Source organism: Halichoerus grypus, chromosome 4 (assembly GCF_964656455.1).
Source record: "Halichoerus grypus chromosome 4, mHalGry1.hap1.1, whole genome shotgun sequence".
Taxonomy (NCBI): domain Eukaryota; kingdom Metazoa; phylum Chordata; class Mammalia; order Carnivora; family Phocidae; genus Halichoerus; species Halichoerus grypus.
The window spans coordinates 129,491,345-129,509,187 of record NC_135715.1 but is presented as its reverse complement, the minus strand read 5'-3'; the positions used below and the strand labels follow the sequence as shown (position 1 = coordinate 129,509,187).

The window sequence follows — 17,843 nt, the reverse complement described above, 5'->3', positions numbered from 1 at the left end:
CAAATAATAAATCCTGCCTAGTTCGTTCCAAGGTGAATCCTGCAGGAAAAGCGCCATTTGATAGTAGCACTGAGTGATGTTGGGTTAACTGCTCTGGTTCAGACTGTGCTGTGTTCGGGGGACTCGGAGGCATGATCCCAGATTTGACATGAGCGGTTATTCACTCTGTGAGTAAAATTAGAAACAGTATAGCATTGATTCTGTTTTAGACTCTCACACCGTGTCCTGGTACGGGAATTAGTTAAAATAGCAGGCTCTTACTGAACGCTGCAGAAAAGCCTGGAGAAGTAGCAGGCTAAGATTGTAGCAACCGTACGATATTGGCAAGGAATTTTAATAAGATTTAACCAGAGATCCTGATACAACAGATGGCACCTAATTTAAAAGATAGGTGGGTATTTAAAAAGTTCAAGACAGAAGCAGCACATTTGAGAGGGTTTGGCTTCCTGCGTGCCTTTGGACAGGATGTCATGAGTTAGGAAAATAAAGGTTGTGTAAAGAGTCTCATGATGTTTAAGAGGTAAATGGGAGGCTGAATATTCAGTGTCCATAAATGAGGACCGGCGTGGGGCAATTAATGACAGCACACTCACTCGCTAAGCAAACAGGTAGTTTTTAAGTATCTGCAATTTCTTGCATTATTTTTTATTAAATTATAGGAATGAAAATGAATGTTGCCGAAATGAATTTCCTTCTGGGTACCTTCCACTCTGTTAATCATGACTAACAGTAGCACATTGATTATTTATGATGGGAATATATTGCTTATCATTGTATGCTATATTTAATTGATTAAACATGTACATGTTTTCCCAAATAATTTGAAGAGACAGTTATGATCCCTCAGGGCCTGATTTTATATTACTGATGTCAATAGGCATTGTCCCCATAGACCTAGCTTGGCATAAGAGCCCCATCAGACAAGGTTTTACTCAGTTTGGCATTCAGAATATTCCTCATACACATAATGTGAAAAATAATGCATACCTATTTAGTTGTACTTACAATCTTTGGTTCATATATCCTTACAATAACACTGCCAGTACTCAATGTCTATAAATGATTTTTGTTTCAAAATCGATTTTTAATAGGGATTCTTTTCTCTGTTAATGGAGCTTAAATAGTTATATTCATTTGTTCATTTCTAAAGTAAAAGATATGAGTTAAATGAGGTCTAAAGTTAGTTTTGGTTCTGCCATTTCTGGATGATTTTTCCTCTAAGTGCGAAGTAGCATTAGTAATTAATCTATGCCAAAGTGAGATTACATTTTTTTTGGTGAGATTATATTATTAAATGCCTACAATACTAAACCAACATTGATTGAGTAGCTACCAAATGCTAGGCCAGTGGTTCTCAAAGCGTGGCCTCCTGAGTAGCCACAACACCATCTGAAAGCTTGTTAGGAATGCAGATTCTCGGGGGGTGGGGGGCAACTTGTCTCTTAACAAGCCCTCCAGGCGGCCGTGAAGCATGCGAAAGTTTGAGAACCACTAGGCTGGGTAGAACTTTGGTTAAATATCATGAAAATTGTTTTTACTACATACAGTCAAATGTATGTTACATAATTGAATTCTCTATTTTTCTGGTGGCCCAAATGTCTCAGTGTAAGCAGTACTATGTTTTAAGGATTTATGCTAGTGTTTAGTACATCTTCAGCCTAAATTTGTCCATAAGAAGCTTTATTTTCCAGCAGTTCCATTTTTAGCTTTTAGAAGTCACATAGTGTGGTGGGGAAACAGTGAAGGACTTAGCCCTTCCAACTCTTCAGGAAGCAAGGAGTTCTTGCTCACTGTGTGACTTGGCCCCCATCACTGACCCTCTCTGATGTTCAGTTTCTCATTTGTAAAATGATAGGTTAGCCTATGTTAGGGTTTCTCAGCTCAGCACAATTGACATTTGCGGTCAGAGAGTCTTTGTTGTGGGGTCTGTTCTGTACATCATATAATGAGCAACATCCCTGCCCTCTACCCACAAGGTGCGACTAGCAACCCTCAATTGTGACAACCAAAAATATTTCTAGACATTAACACATCTCCCCTGAGGGCAAAATTGCCCCTCCCACCTCCTCATTCTCACCCCATCCCCTCCCCACGTTTTCGAATCTGAGAATCGCTGGCCTAGTTTAACTCCCCTTTGTAAAGTTCTAGTATACTAAATAGTACGACAGATATACTATTTCTCCTTTTGGAAGCATGCAGTTTCAAACTTAACAAAATAAATAGATATATGTCTCTTTTGTGTAAGCCATGTATAAACTGAGGTCTCTTTGCCCCCTTGAAGATCTAGGTGTAATTTGCTCAAATAGCAATTCCACAGTCTGTCAAAGTCCAAAACCCTTCTTCAACTTCTCCGGGACTTAAAATCTTGTATCACCCTCTGTATCCTGGAGTCCTGGTTCCATGTATGCTACCTCATCACTCTTAAAAAGTGACCTAGATTCTATCTGTCACGAGTTTCCACCAGAGATTTTTCTATACCAATCATCTTTGGGGTTGATAGATTTCACTGAGGATGTGGGCTCTTCCCCTCATTTTTCCTCTCTCTCCCATCTCTGCTCCTCACCCCCTTCTTGCAGGATGTTCTGAGAGCTCCAAATTCTCCTTCTAGTGTACACAGCAGACCAGCTTTCCATGGCTTTTATATCCAGATGTAAATGCCCAGACCCATCAAAGAGCTTAGAAGATCAAGGGTCTCCAGTTTAGAACCATCTTCCTTTCATGGAAGGCAGTTGGGGTTATATTACATAATCATAAAATCATAAAGTCATGGGACTGGAACAGGTATCTAATGTAAGTTCATTTACCTGTCTTTAGAAGTCATACTAAATAATAGCTCTTGGCCCTTAAGATTACACATTTGCCTGCTGGCATCTCAGAATTTTAACGATATCTGCCCATGAATTATTACCTCAAACAGTTCCGCAATTCAGTCCAGACATTTTCTGGAACTGATATGCATGGTAGAAATAGATAAGCCACACACCACTCACACACACATGCACACACGCATATTTTTTCCCAACTGTTAGAAATTCTTTTTAGGACAATGTACTACAAACTCAAATTGTATCCTAAGATATTTGTGAATTAAGGGACTTAATCTAAAATGTGGATATAATGACCTCACTGATATGAGGAATTCTTAATCTCAGGAAACAAACTGAGGGTTGCTGGAGTGGGGGGTGGGGTGGGAGGGATGGGGTGACTGGGTGATGGACACTGGGGAGGGTATGTGTTCCGGTAAGCGCTGTGAATTGTGCAAGACTGTTGAATCTCAGATCTGTACCTCTGAAACAAATAATGCAATATATGTTAAGAAAGAAAAAAAGAAGAAGAAGAATGTAGCAGGAGGGGAAGAATGAAGGGGGGGAATCAGAGGGGGAGAAGAACCATGAGAGACAATGGACTCTGAAAAACAAACTGAGGGTTCTAGAGGGGAGGGGGTTGGGAGGATGGGTTAGCTTGGTGATGGGTATTGAGGAGGGCACGTTCTGCATGGAGCACTGGGTGTTATGCACAAACAATGAATCATGGAACACTATATCTAAAACTAATGATGTAATGTATGGGGATTAACATAACAATAAAAAAATTAAAAAAAAAATCTTTAAAATGTGGATATAAAAAAATGTATTGGACAACTATATCTTGATTAATCAAAAATAATAGCTTATATTTGAATGATTATATCTGCATTTCCAAGTAATTTTATAGACATGATCCTTTTGGAGACCCACAGCAACCCTAAACAATAGGTCCCATTACTATTATCATTTTACCACAAGAAAATAAAACTGAAGATCTTCAGATGCCAAATCTACTTCTCTTCCCATTATTCCATAAAGCAAGACTCAATAGTGTATGTAGTTTGAACACATTGGTGAGTATAATTCCTAAGTGTTTTTTAATAAAGACTTATTTCAAGAGTCTTTCTGCTCTAAAGTCATTCAGAGAGAATAAGGGTTGATATGTGTTACCAATGCTTTGTTTTAGTTGCTAGGATTCAGATATTTTCCCTGACTTATTTGTATAATATGTTTAATTAATTGTTCTTTATATGTATTACTAAGTACTTATGGAACGATTTCAACACACCATTTATTATACTAGTTACAGTAACAAGTATTATGTCACTTAATGCTCTCAAAATGTCCAAGAGGATGGGATTATTCCCCCTCCTAAGAGATGACCCTGGGGGCACCTGGGTAGCTCAGATGGTTAAGCATCTGCCTTTGGCTCAGGTCACGGTCCCAGGGTCCAGGGATCGAGCCCCGCATCGGGCTCCTGGCTCAGCAGGGAGCCTGCTTGTCCCTCTCCCTCTGCCTCTCCCCCTGCTCGTGCTCTCTCTCTCTCTCTCTCTGTATCTCTCTGTCTCAAATGAATAAATAAAGCCTTAAAAAAAAAAAAAAAAAAACTTGTTTAAGAAAAAAACAGAGATGACCCTGAATTCAATTTAACCTAAACTTGAGCTTTAGCAGAGTTACTGCACTGACCTCGCTGTCAGCTCTGTGTCCACCAGCCAAAGGGGAGCCATAGCCGCAGACCATCTCTTTCCACTGCGACGCCCAGTACATGGCACAGCACCGAGCATATACTGAGCCTTAGTAAATACTTGTTGAATGGATGTTGAATAATTATCATTGCTACCTAGCTCCTTTATATTTTGTGCTTTTCATAACATCATTCACCCCAGTCAATTAAATAGCAACTTGCAAATGAGATCCAGAGTTAAAAATAAAATTCCCAAAGGAAGAGGTAGGTTCACTTAAGGCTGCAATACATTTGGAGCTCTTTGCAACTCATTCATGCTACTCTCTTTATTTACCTTAAGAAAAAAATCTTTTGGGTTTGATCTAGAGACTTTCTCAGACTTACAAAGTGAAAAATTGCTTCCAACCTCAAGTAGGAAGTCTTGCTTTAAAATACTAGTTTCCCAACCCCAGAATCACACAGTCACTTCCAACTTTATTTGATCTTAAAGTAAATACCCATGAAGAACTTGAAAGATCTTTTATTCCATTTTGTTATTAGTGAAGTAAAGTTGACCTACCGTATTATATTAGTTTCAGGCGTGCAACATATTGATTTGACAATTCTGTTCAATACTAAATGCTCACCACACCATAAGTGTAGTCACCACCTGTCACCCACCATACATATTCCATTTTAGAATACTCAGAAAAAATGTATTCAATAACAGAAGATAATTTAAACATGTATTAAATACAATAAATTCCAAATGACTTGACAGTATCTGTAAATTCCATTTTTTTTTTTTTTTTGAAGCTGTGACTCAACTCAATATTACAGTCTTCTATTGAGAGCGGAGGTGCTCAATCTACATCCTACCTCAGTTAGGGGTGCAAGTTGTTGTCAATCCATCCCTTTCCGTACCACTGGTTAGCTTTGTGATGATGGGCAAATTATTGAAACTCTGAAAATCTGTTTCTTCAGCTCCCAAGTGAGAATCATCCTATCTCCTGTCAAGAATTTAGAAGAGATAATATATATCAAGTAGTATCTTTCACATACTAACAGTGTTCAGAATATAATAGTTTATAATAATATTTGGCATCATATGCTCCCAAATATATCAGGCTATCTCAAGGAGTCCTCCCAATCTCTTTTGAGCAACTAGACATTGATATTATATAGGCTCTGGGACTCAAAGTTGCTGGATTCAATGACTGATGTTTAAAGCACTGATGAGTCAAGATCCGGTGAGGAGATAGGATGAGGCTAGCCATGAATGAACAGTTACCTACTCTTACACTGCCCCTAAAGATACTTTTAAAAATGCAGTATCCTAAGATAACTAGCCAGCCATGTGTCCAGCATTTTTATTCTTTTTTTGTTGTTGTCATCCCCTGTTCTTAAAAATTATATTATCGAGGTAAATAATCCCTTGAGAGATTTGAAAAGCCTAGGAAATGTAGAAGTTTTTTCTTCAGAGTAGAAGGAACAACTATTAAGAGGAAAAGTATGTATCGCTGGAAGAGAAATTTAGAATTACGCTGATTTAATTTATCTTGAAAAACAATTTGGACTTAAAGATAAAGACAAACACATTTCTACCAAGTTAAGGTAAAATCTTCGACAACTGAGAGCCTAAATTAAGTAATGCCTCTGATTTTTTTTCTAATTCCAATATTCTGTGTAAATGGGATTAAGTCTGGAATGTGGCCAGCCATGTATCAATCAATGCCAAGATGATTAGATTTACTAGACCTGTTTCATGTAGCCATTGATAATTAAAGAAAAATAAGTGACTCTTAATGTTGCCTTTTTAATCATTTATCCTAAAATGCATCATTAGTCACATAGGTCTCCATAATCTGAAATTTGTTAACTAAGCTGATTTGTGAAAAATTAATTTGGTTTTTCTAAGTGAAATTATAGTTCTCTGATAAAGTGACATTATTTTTTATGTCCAATAAGTGAAACAGAGAAATAGGATATTTAAAAGAGTTATCAGTGTTCTGTTGGGATTCTCTCATTTTGGGACGCAAAGAAAAATAGAACAGGTAGCAATCTTCTATATGAAATTTCCTAAAGATATTATTGTGATTATCGAATATTGGGAGAGGGGAACGTGGCAGTAATAGTAAGAGTGTTTGGGTTTCAAATGTACAGTTTCTAGTGAAAATGTTAGAGAAAACTGTATATCAATGGCACGACCATGACATCACAGAGAAATGTTTTGGTCTCCAGATTAACGAAACTTGTCCTCCTGACAATGAGCCAGCCGCCCCCCCCCCCCCGCCCACACACACACACCCACCTTGTCTGAAGTGGTTTTAGGAGCACATAAGCCAATTATGAGGACACTACTAATATTGTCGGTAGCCTTAGAGCAAATAGGTGACTCCCTCAAACTGGTGGAAACAAAAGGAGAATGTTCGGTTTTGGCTTCTCGACATCATCCTCTCCTGGTCTCCTTGTGAACACGGTTCCATCTTTCCTTCTGCAGCAGTGTGCTGCGACCTGTGTGATCTGGCGTCTGCGCAGCCCTCCAAACTCTAGCCATTTCCACAGACCCAGCCTTGCATCTGCCTGTACACCATATCTCCTCTTCTTAGAACGTACCTTCTCTTTCTTCCCCACATGTCTCTGTGCTTCTGCTAATAAACTCCTATGGGGAACTCCCAGGTGAAGTCAAGACTTAGGCTAGATATCACTTTCCAGTTAACAAAGAAAAAAGCTTGATAATTCCTGATGATGGCAAAGGTGTGGGAAACAGGTCTCTTCTGCTGTTGCTGGACTGTAAACATGCCTTTGGAGGGAAGCCTAGCAATATCTACCAAAGTTAAAAGGCCCATGCCCTTCCACTAAGCCGAGCCATTTCTTGAGATGATGTCCCACAGAAAACTTGTGCAAGTGGGGAAAATATTTGGAAAGTGATGTTGACACCAGCATTGTTTGAAATAACAGCAAAGCGAAACAAATGAAACCAAAAAACTGGAAGTAACCTAAATGCTTATCATTTGAAGACTGATTAAATAGATTTTTGATGTATCCATCTATATGCATGCCAGAATACTCTTTACATTATAACATATGTTACATAATAACAAGAGAAAAAAATGGGGATACGTTATGTGTAACGTATGTAACATACATTACATAGTAACAAGGGAAAAATTTGAGATAAATTATGTAAATCAAACAAGGTGTACATCAATAGATAGCATAATGTCATTTCTGGAAAAAAAAGATAAAAAACATACATTTCAGATGCTTTGATAAACACAAGAAATTTCAGACAAGTTTCAAAAGAAATCGTTAACAGTGCTTGCCTCTTCAGAATGGCCCTGGGGGAAGAGAAACAGGAAGGTTAATTTTGATTTTTAAAAGCAAACAGGTCAAGTGATATGCAAAATATTACTTGAAGAGTAGGTTAGGAGTTTTCTTGGTAGAAGAGGGGAGGGGTACCTGTCTCCAGTAGACCTGACAAGCGTGCCTTCCAAAGGTGAGTGGGCATGCTTAGGGGACAGTGAGAAGGGCAGTGGCTGATTCATAGGGCGTGAATGCAGAGGGAAGAGGGTGGGCTTAGGAGCTGAGCCTCTCTGATGGTCATTGGCCAACAGTACCCTCTACAGCGGTGATTCTCAAACTCTAATGTGTACAGAAATCACCTGCGAGTCTTGTTAAACTGCAAATTCTACAGAGTAAAGCCCCAAATTCTGCATTTCTACAAGCTCCCAAGAGATGCACACGCAGCGAGCCCACTGCCACACTTTGAGAAGCAGGGCTTCAAAATTTAAGAGTATCACATGTTGGTGTGGTTTGTGTCTTCACAAATATGAAGCAGAGCCAGAAAGCACTTGTTTTTAGAAAATGAGCTGAGAAAAAGAGTCCTCATCAAGCATGAGGTTTGCAACCTGAGGCTTGGCCAGAGCGAACTTACTGTCAAATGCTCATGATCCGCAGCAGTTCTGCTTTCTGAGACTCTCCATGTTTAACAAATGTAGACTTCTGGAAACTCAAGCGTTGCCAGATTGAGGCAAGTGTCTCCACTCCACTCCTCATGTGTTTAGTTTATTTGTTGACTTGGTGAGAGTAGTTCCAAACATAGCTCCACTCTTTCACATTCTGTGGAAGATTGTAGAATCTAAAACAAGGAGAAGGAAGAATCGCCATCTGCCACCCTCCCACCCTGCCACGTGACACCCCCAACACGTTTGACAGAAATCCAGACTGTAGATTCACCATACCCCTAAAACTCTCTTGGGCTGGCCACATGTAAAAATACCTCTCCTCCATCACAGTCCGTGTGAGCATGGATGATGTAATCCTGCTCAGTGAGGAGTGGATGTGTCATCTCCCCTTTGTTTGCCTTTGAACTTGGGTCCCAGAGACTTACCATCTTGATTTTAATAATGTGATACTGCAGAGAGTTTTATATGAAACAAGACAATATGAACTTAAGCTACGATTGGGTACTTGGAAGACAGAGTGTTGGTTTCAAAACCACACTTAATCATCCCCTTACCTGGAGACCCTCCTAAGTGTGACCTCAGCCAAGTTACTCAACTATTCTGAGGCTCAGTTTCCTCATCTATAAAATCATGATAATGATAATGATATCTACTTCATTAGATTGTCATGATGTTTTAAAGTCCTGGCATATTTAATTATTATTCCTCTTAAATCATTGTTAGAATTGATTTGAATAGCAATACATTTCTGCATACCTACCACATACTAGAGATCCATACTATGAGATACATAGCTTTTTCCCCCTTTCCCAGCAGCCCTTCATATCTGATAGAACTATAAATCATCTGCCTGATGCTTACAAAGGAATGGAAGTCTTAACCAGGACAGTGGGAATGAAGGGACTCTACACAGAGTAGGTTCAAGGGAGCCAAAATTGGACGATGAGGCAGCCAGGGACATGCAACAGTGGGGAGGTCTGAAGGTGCACATGCGGAGGACAGCCATTAGCGAGAGCTGCCATTGCAGAAGAGGGGCTGCCCCAGCAGGAGATGCAAAGTGCCAGGCCCAGGAAGGGAGCGGAAGCACAATAGGTGGGTCAGGGGACAGATCTCCAGCCCCCAACGGCTGCTCTCCATAGTTAGACATAATCTGGAAGCCCTTGTCTTCTGGGTTCTTTTGGGTTGAGCCCAAGGCAGGCATGAGTAGGAACTAGAGGATCTTCCCCACCACACCCCACCTTCTAGCCTAAGTGGCTGCCTTCTTCTCTGGTAAACCTCCTGCTGGGGTCTTCCAGAACTCCCTGCTCTCACTAGCATCGGGTGCCACTGTTTCCTTCTCTTATCCATTAAGACCCAGGTGTGGCATGGCGTCTCTCCATTGTTAGTTCCCGAGTGCTTTGTCAACCATCTAAACTACATAGTAAAATGTTCCTCCATTAAATTATCTTCATTGAACGGCTTCTGAGTGTAGCATGTATTTCCTGCCAGGATTCTGCCTAAATCAGAGCTACAGAATTTTAAAGCAGTAGAGGTTTCATGGAAAGATAACTCTTTTGTGATGCCCTAGAGAGGAGACTCCGGGCTGATGAAGATGTGGATAAAGGTACTGCTGTCCTGTGGGACAGCAACTACCCTGTGAAGTAGGGCAAGTGAGCTCTGAGTTTTATCACTGCTAAAGTTAGGGAAAGATTCACATTCTATATTTGCTTAGTTTCAGAAACAGTAAGAGGGGGGCGGCCGTGTAAATGATCACATCCCATATATGTTAATTAAAGAGGTGCAGAACCAGAAGGAGCCCTTTCCTGCCTCTTCAACCTGCTGTTCCCCACAGAGAGGTGGAACAGGTTACTTTGATGTAATGATAACAACCAGGATGTAAAAGACTTTCAAAGAGACTGTGTGGAACATGGAAACAAATCTATCAGCCTCTGAGCTTCCTTATTTTTCAAGGGTCATGGAAAATATTGAAGTGGTCCTGTCATTGTAGTAACCCCTAGCAAGTAGACAAGTCTGTCTGTTATCTGACTATAGACGAGCCAGGACAGGAGACTGTGTAGCATGGGAGTGCCGCTGCCCAGCGCCCATCCCACACCTGAGCCCCAAGTGATCCAGGTGTGGCTAAGACATCCCATTGCTCAGCAAGCCAACGTGAATAGGGGCCATCCTGAACTAGCAACTCAGTTTACGAGCTGCAAAATTTCCAAGGAAATCTAGTGGGACTAGACTAAATGTGGTGATTGTCTGGCTCTATGCACCTTCTACCCCAGTCGCTACCAATCTCTTCTAAAGAGATAGAAGCTCTGAAGCGGGCCCTGCCTGACCTCTGCCCATTATTTGGAATGCTTGCTTTTCCCAAGGGAAGATAGAAGAGACGTAATCATACGTGATTTGGATGAGTTTACGAATGGATTTCTGAAGGTTGGGACAGCTTAGGGATGTGGGAAAGATGTTAATCTCCCAGAAAAACATGGTAGCATCATAATTCTATTGATACATGCAGACATTATGGATAGCTTTTCTTGGTAAAGGCAATGGCTCTTAGTCTTTGAACATGAAAGGAAAGAGATGTTGGTTAAAATCCTTTAGGGAAACAGGAACTACATGTTTGATTATGCTAAGTTATGGCAAAGTTCAGTTTTATTTTGTAAATAAAGAGTTGTATTCATAAATATCAGCTATATCTTTTAGTGTAAAGAAAGTCCTCTTCATAAAATAAAAGCTAATTAAACCTCTTCAACAGATAGAGAAGTGATATGTTTGTTTTAAAAATATATTTATTTATTTTTATTTTTTTAAGATTTTATTTATTTGATAGAGAGACACAGAGAGAGAGGGAACAAAAGCAGGGGGGTGGGAGAGGGAGAAGCGGGCTTCCCACTGAGCAGGGAGCCCGACGCGGGGCTCGATCCCAGGACCCCGGGATCATGACCTGAGCCGAAGGCAGACGCTTAATGACTGAGCCACCCAGGTGCCCCTTAAAAATATATTTAAATGACAAACTGGTATTGTGGTCCCAATAAGTAATCGACCATATTTTTCTTAGCACTAGCTGTAGCTGACTCTTCTTTGCAAAGTGGGGAAATTGCTGTATGAAATAGATCAGGCAAAAACCAAGAATAGTGTGTAATTGATCTAAGAGAAGGGAAAGAGCACATGTAAGCACAGAATAGAACCCAACACAGTAACTTAGTTTTTTATATTGCTCATGTACTTTCTTTATTTGTATTGATATTTCTTTTCTTTCTTTATCCTACTGTGGCAGTAGATCTAAACCTAAATATTCATGATTATTGCTTTAAATATTGTGATGTACTTTGATCTTGTTTTAAGAGTCAAACTTTATGAAGCTTTTATGTATTTAAAGAAAGAGGCATAAAGCTCAGGCGTGTGAAACATTAAATATTTTTTCAATATGAGAAAGTTAACAGCCATTTAAATGTTTTGTTAGACTAAAGAAACAGAAAATATATTTTTAGATTACATTTCAGCTTTTCAAAGACATTATAGAACTTCAAGATCATTTGCTTGCTGGATATTTCCTGGGCCTCTTTTTGGATCTGCATTCCTGAAAGCTGTCAATGTTACTCTGAGTACCTGGTGCTCATGCCCTTGAACTTGAACATTTTGTGGTTAATATTTAAGATCGGCATGGGGAGCTAGACTGAAAGACGGTCACTTTCTTTACCCTTTGCTAAAACCAATGTTGGTTAGTCCATCACCTTCTTAAACAGTAACTGCAATCACACACACCATCACATCCATCTCTCTGTCAAAACATGAGTGAAAATCAATTGTGGCGTATCTAGAAATACTCCACTCACTTCCATTTCGCTTCTTATGTGCTGATGCACCTACTCAATATTAATTTCCTTCATAGTTAGACAGTGGAAAAAATTTGAATGGACTTTTGTGGTATAAAACTAGCTATGTGACCTTGGACAAGTCACATCACTTCTCTTGACATCATTCCTTCTATCCAAAATAAGAACCCTTGTGTAGATGATCTCTGAGAACTTTCCCTGCCGCAATTCCTCAAGGATTCTCAAAAGCATATCTGTGAAGCAGTGGTAAAGATTTATGTCAATTGATTTTCTGTTTCATGAGATTTTAAAAGTTCTTTTATCCTGCCTATAAATCTTAGTGGAATTTCATTCTGGAATTTTGATTCATCAGTACTCAGCAGATGTCATCTGTTCACCTTCAGCAAATACCACAAACACTGGGGTGTGTTTGGGAATAAAATAAGAAATAAGACCTAGTTCTTTCTCTCAAAGAGATTAGGAGCTAGAGTCAGGGCAGGAGGTGCACGGTAGAGGGTGGAGGGTGATGCGACCAGAGAGGAAAGGAAGAAAACCAAGTATTAAAAGTGTGATGGCTCCTGGCTTATTTGGGGAAAGGCAAAAAGTTTGTTATTATGAAAAATGGCATTGCTGTCATCCTCAGTAAATATTGATAATGCACTCTTACACTTTAGCTGAAGAAAAAAAGACCAAAAAATAAGCCAGGGCCCCAAATAATAAAGGATTTTAAGCTAAAAACTCATAGATCACTGAAATAATTCTTTTAAACATTGCTTGAATGGTTTCATAATGGAGAATGAATAATATTCTATGAAGTGACAAAAAGTAATTCTGTAGTTTAATAACCTTGTGAACCAATATTGCATTGCTGACCTCATCAGATGGTTTACATTCATCTATTTAATTCCCTTTCAAGAAATCATGTTAGTGTATTACTAGGTCTTGCCCATAAAACCTATTTATTTGGTTTAAGAATACCACTGTTTGCTTCTCCAACTCCAACAGCTGCCTATGTAATTAAAAGAAAATTGCTGTGAATCTTCCAACAGGAAGTAACTGCATCCCTGGAAATGGTCATTTCTAATTAAATTCTGGCTTTCATTGCTTTGGGTGGAATGGCAGGAAGGCGTGGGGAGACTGGGCATCATGTGAGGACCTCCTTCATGATCCCACAACCTTCCTCCATCTCTCTCTCTCACTTTAAAATACAGCATTGTGGTGAGGTCAAAACAAACAAACAAACAAACAAACAAACAAAAAACCCCCAAACCTTACCATTCATTTTCCTTTACTACCAGAAAGAAAGAATCAGAAGTAATTTTAGTGACTTTTTGGAAACTTTTTATAAAATTTTAAATATTTTTCTGTGTGCCTACAAACACAGATTCTAGCTACTTGAGAAACATTTTAGAATAGATTCAGTAAGAAAAATAATTCCAATTATTTAGGCTCAATATATTGTAGGTGATTTTAAGAATGGCAATCTCTGAGTGCAAAAAATCACAAACCTATTACAGCTTTGATTCAGTAAATTCCAGTGGAACTGGGGTGGGCTCAAATATTTTGATACCCTGTTTGAAGAAATAGCTGACTTACTTTCTTTCTTTCTCTTTCTTTTCTTTCTTTTCTTTTCTTTCTTTCTTTCTTTCTTTCTTTCTTTCTTTCTTTCTTTCTTTCTTTCTTTCTTTCTTCTTTCTTTCTCTTTTTCTTTTCTTTCTTTCTTTCTCTTTCTTTTCTTTCTTTCTTTCTTTCCTTCCTTCTTTCTTTCTTTCTTTCTTTCTTTCTTTCTTTCTTTCTTTCTTTCTTTCTCTCTCTCTCCTCTCTTTTCTTTTTCTTTCTTTCTTTCTTCCTTTCATGGGGTGTATGGACTTTACCATGGTTATAATGTTTATCTTCTAGTACCTATGAGACAATCTAAAACCAATAGACCAATTTTGTGCTATCCAGAAATTGTAATTTTAAACTTGATAAAAAACTGGTTGGTTATGGTCCCTAAGAGATGGATCTAAATGGCAATTTCTGCATTTATTTATGTAATAGCAAGTAAATTCTATACTCCTTTCTGGCTCATTTTTAGAAGGACAAATTAACCTGAAAAGTAAAGAGTCTATTATTTTCCGCTAGGAAATGTTTTTTATTTCTAAAATAGTGGCTGCTTCAAAGAAGAAGTGAAACTCTCACATTTTGCAGATGATATGATACTTAATGTGGAAAACCCAAAAGACTCCACCCCAAAACTGCTAGAACTCATACAGGAATTCAGTAAAGTGGCAGGATATAAAATCAATGCACAGAAATCAGTTGCATTTCTATACACCAACAACAAGACAGAAGAAAGAGAAATTAAGGAGTCGATCCCATTTACAATTGCACCCAAAACCATAAGATAAGATACCTAGGAATAAATCTAACCAAAGAGGCAAAGGATCTGTACTCAGAAAACTATAAAATACTCATGAAAGAAATTGAGGAAGACACAAAGAAATGGAAAAATGTTCCATGCTCATGAATTGGAAGAACAAATATTGTGAAAATGTCTACGCTACCTAGAGTAATCTACACATTTAATGCAATCCCTATCAAAATACCATCAACTTTTTTCAAAGATAATTTGAAATAATCCTAAAATTTGTATGGAACCAGAAAAGATCCCAAATACCCAGAGGAATGTTGAAAAAGAAAACCAAAGCTGGCAGCATCACAATTCCGGACTTCAAGCACTATTACAAAGCTGTCATCATCAAGACAGTATGGTACTGGCACAAAAACAGACACATCGATCAATGGAACAGAATAGAGAGCCCAGAAATGGACCCTCAACTCTATGGTCAACTAATCTTCGACAAAGCAGGAAAGAAAGTCCAATGGAAAAAAGACAGTCCCTTCAATAAATGGTGTTGGGAAAATTGGACAGCCACATGCAGAAGAATGAAACTGGACCATTTCCTTACACCACACACAAAAATAGACTCAAAATGGTTGGAAGACCTAAATGTGAGACAGGAGTCCATCAAAATCCTAAAGGAGAACACAGGCAGCAACCTCTTTGACCTCAGCCGCAGCAACTTCTTCCTAGACACATCGCCAAAGGTAAGGGAAGCAAGAGCAAAAATGAACTATTGGGACTTCATCAAGATAAAAAGCTTTTTATTGTTATTATTATTTATTTATTTGACAGAGAGAGACACAGCAAGAGAGGGAACACAAACAGGGGGAGTGGGAGAGGGAGAAGCAGGCTCCTGGCTGAGCAGGGAGCCCGATGCGGGGCTCAATCCCAGGACCCTGGGATCATGACCTGAGCCGAAGGCAGACGCTTAACGACTGAGCCACCCAGGCACCCAAGATAAAAAACTTTTGCACAGCAAAGGAAACAGTCAACAAAACCAAAAGACAACCCACAGAATGGGAGAAGATACTTGCAAATGACATATCAGATAAAGGGCTAGTATCCAAAATCTATAAAGAACTTATCAAACTCAACACCCAAAGAACAAATAATCCAATCAAGAAATGGGCAGAAGACATGAACAGACATTTCTGCAAAGAAGACATCCAAATGGCCAACAGACACATGAGAAAGTGCTCAACATCCCTTGGCATCAGGGAAATACAAATCAAAACCTCAATGAGATACCACCTCACACCAGTCAGAATGGCTAAAATTAACAAGTCCGGAAATGACAGATGTTGGCAAAGATCCGGAGAAAGGGGAACCCTCCTACACTGTTGGTGGGAATGCAAGCTGGTGCAGCCACTCTGGAAAATAGTATGGAGGTTCCTCAAAAAGTTGAAAATAGAGCTACCCTATGACCCAGCAATTGTACTACTGGGTATTTACCCCAAAGATACAAATGTAGTGATCCGAAGGGGCACATGCACCCCGATGTTTATAGCAGCAATGTCCACAATAGCCAAACTATGGAAAGAGCCTAGATGTCCATCAACAGATGAATGGATAAAGAAGATATAGTATATATATATATATATATATATATATATATATATACACACACACACACACACATGGAATATTATACAGCCATCAAAAAATGAAATCTGGCCGTTTGCAATGACATGGATGGAACTAGAGGGTATTATGCTAAGCGAATTAAATCAATCAGAAAAAGACAAGTATCATATGATCTCACTGATATGAGGAATTTGAGAAACAAGACAGAGGATCATAGGGGAAGGGAGGGAAAAATGAAACAAGATGAAACAAGAGGAGGAGACAAACCATAAGAGACTCTTAATCTCAGGAAACAAACTGAGGTTTGCTGGAGTGGAGGGGGGTGGGAGGGATGGGGTGGCTGGGTGATGGACATTGGGGAGGGTATGTGCTATGGTGAACTCTGTGAATTGTGTCAGACTGATGAATCACAGAGCTGTACCCCTGAAACAAATAATACATTATATGTTAATAAAAAAAATTTAAAAAAAATAAAATAGTGGCTGCTTAAGTCACTATATTAATAAATGCTTGGGAGAGAACAAGGAATTAGTAGTAAATGTTTACAGAATAATATATATATATAATATATATACATTTGTATATACATGTATACATGTGTGTATATGTATGTGAGATATATATATATATGTATATATATATATATATACATATATATATATATATCCCACACTACTGGGGAATCCAGTAGTCCTGAAGTGGTAAATTATGTTTACTGTGGAATCACAGTTCTACAATAAACTGCTCTTTAGCTGAGTTCCATTTTCCAATCACATGGGGCAAAACCAGGATTTGAAGCCAGGTAATGATACCGTGGTCCTGTGGATTAGAATCATAACGTCTGGGTTCAAATTCTGACTCTGGCATATGCAGTGGGTATCGGAATCACCATTCCGTCAGGCCTGCCACCACCCGCAGGCCTGTGTGGCATCACTATTATATCCTCTGGGACACCATCCCAGGGTCAGACTCCTGCCCAATTTCAACTCCAGACACTAGTATCCCAATCCCTTTCCTTCAGGGAGGACCCAGCTTCACATCACTCAATGAGCCTAGATTCCCAAACAAATTACAGAAGGATCTATTCACATTTTCTCCTTCAAAACTCAAATGTCATTTGTAATTTTGAGCAAGGGAATCCACAATTCAGAACACAATGATTTGACCATTACTTTGGGAAATTTTGCATCAAAGTCCAAGGATGAGCTCCTTCTCCCTGCCAAGCCCCAAATTAATTGAGTTACTTAACTCTTTATATAAGGCAGCTGACAAAAAGGTCCAGAACTCCAAGAGATGGGCATCAAGCATAATGTTTTGATAAAAAAAAAAATCCCTTTATTTTCTAGCATAGAAAATATATTTTAAATATATTTATATTTATAAATAACATTCCGATATTAATCACACTGATTCTTCAGCCTTCTGATGCTGAGCTCTCCCCTTGCACTCTCAAAGTTCTAATCACAGCCTTGGAACTGACAAACAATAAGACCCAGTGCAGCTTTTTCCATCTGAGTGACCCCTCTTCCTCTCTAATACCCAAAATGTACTGACAGCCATGAGGCCCCATTACAGCATCCCTTTCTCTTTGGCGCACCGAGCAGTGAACTGCTGTTGTTAGCCCCCAGCAGAGGT

At 39.1% G+C, this 17,843-nt stretch overlaps 1 protein-coding gene across 2 annotated transcripts in view; it reads left to right on the top strand.

Moving 5' to 3' along the window:
• The window catches only part of LOC118534495 (sodium channel protein type 1 subunit alpha), a 144,255-nt gene that overhangs the window by 668 nt on the left and 125,744 nt on the right, over positions 1 to 17,843 (top strand). Inside the window, exon 1 of one of the 2 annotated variants that reach the window (XM_078070935.1) lies at positions 45 to 167. The exons of the other annotated variant lie outside the window; for it this stretch is intronic. The gene's annotated coding sequence lies outside the window, so the exon portion shown is untranslated. Of the gene's footprint in view, positions 1 to 44; positions 168 to 17,843 lie in introns of those variants that run through there. 2 annotated transcript variants of the gene reach the window in all.